This window comes from Fundulus heteroclitus, unplaced genomic scaffold, assembly GCF_011125445.2.
Source record: "Fundulus heteroclitus isolate FHET01 unplaced genomic scaffold, MU-UCD_Fhet_4.1 scaffold_441, whole genome shotgun sequence".
Classification (NCBI taxonomy): Eukaryota; Metazoa; Chordata; class Actinopteri; order Cyprinodontiformes; family Fundulidae; genus Fundulus; species Fundulus heteroclitus.
In genome coordinates this window covers 85001-86491 of record NW_023396859.1, presented here as the reverse complement: position 1 = coordinate 86491, position 1491 = coordinate 85001, and the positions used below count along the sequence as shown (strand labels likewise).

At 38.4% G+C, this 1491-nt stretch overlaps 1 long non-coding RNA gene across 2 annotated transcripts in view; it reads left to right on the top strand.

Moving 5' to 3' along the window:
- The first annotated feature begins 761 nt into the window (after positions 1 to 761).
- Positions 762 to 1491, top strand: part of LOC118560532 — a 1082-nt gene continuing 352 nt past the window's right edge. Inside the window, exons 1-3 of one of the 2 annotated variants that reach the window (XR_004929421.1) lie at positions 762 to 992; positions 1073 to 1126; positions 1262 to 1345. This is a non-coding gene — a long non-coding RNA (uncharacterized LOC118560532). Of the gene's footprint in view, positions 1170 to 1261; positions 1346 to 1491 lie in introns of both variants that reach the window. The other variant, XR_004929422.1, reaches the window with a different exon arrangement.

Here is a 1491-nt window from a genome sequence, read left to right as displayed (position 1 = left end):
GCATGTATACTGTCATACATTTTGGACAAACCACATACTGCAAGAAGTTGTCACGGAGGACACCAGTCCATTTCCTCAAGGAGAATAAAGTCTTTGGAATATTGCTTGCAAAGGCAGTGAGGGAATTAGCACACACAGACAACATTTCCAAGTATCTACATGAAATGTTTGATGCACAGAAGAAGTGATGTGATGGCATTGTCAGAAATCTTGAAGGTTGATTGCCATGACAAAAGCATCATGGCCAGAAGTTTCATCAACAAGTCTCCTGGTTTTTCACTTGTGGACTGATCACTTCGTAAAATGTGTTATTTAGTTAGAAGTTTTAAATTTACTGAAGGCTGTGGATGGAAATAATTGGGATGCAGATAGACAATCATTATTAAACATATATAGGGCTCTCATGAGATCAATAATACATTATGGCAGTTTTATTTATGGAGCAGCAGCTAAAACAACATTACAAAGAATAGATAGATTACAAAGTAGGGCTTTACGTATATGCACAGGAGCAGTAAAAACAACACCTATCAACGCTCTTTTAGTAGAGACTGGAGAAACTCCACTGGAATTCAGAAGAATGAAATTAGGTTTAGTATACTGGATGAAAATTAAAAGTAGTATGGATGAAAATGTAACTTTAACAATTTTACAAAGTTGTTGGGAATAAAAGGATAGGCCAAGAATGGAGTCTTAAAGGATTATTGGGAAATAAAGGAAATATAAAGGATATTTATAGATTAAGGAAAACATTATTTATTTATTATCTTCAGAAAACAAAATTAACAAATAGAATTTAATAGATGTAAAACAGTGTTGCTACACACTCATGAACAGTAGTTGGCGGTATGCACCTTAAAGTTGCTTGCGATCCGCCATGATAGAAGAGAAGAAGAAGAAGAAGAAGAAGAAGAAGAAGAAGTAAAAAAAAACGTGCTGAGCGCTCCGCTCCTGTGTGTTCATGTCCTCAGGCGCTATGAACCGGAGAAAGGGTAAGATTTAAAGAATATGCTTTCATTCTGCGGTAAAAGGAAATAGATACCGATCATAACTGTACATTTTGTTTTCACAGACTAAGCACGCCTCATAATGAGGCGGTGACCTATTTGCTTGGAGCAATAACTGTGTAAGTCCAGATTTACACGATGTTGATAAAGACGACATTGTGTGTAAGTGACTTGTTTTACTGTTTTCTCCTTCCTTGTTACTGTGACTTGCGTTTGATTTTTATTCATACCACTCTCATTTAATTGTTTTCCAGCCGCCTGTAAGACGTATTATGAGACGGTACGCAGGAGCTGAAGCTGCCAAGAATTCAGCTCGCAGTCGAGCTAGAAGAAAGAGGGTAAGACTTTATTTGGTGACTATTTTTCAGGTGCATTGATAGATCAGTGTTTTCCGCAGGAGTTTGCCTAGGCGAGGCGGTGAGTTGGGGGGGGGACACACGTTTTGCGCGGACCGACTCGTGGAGCGGGGGGTATCCATGTGTTT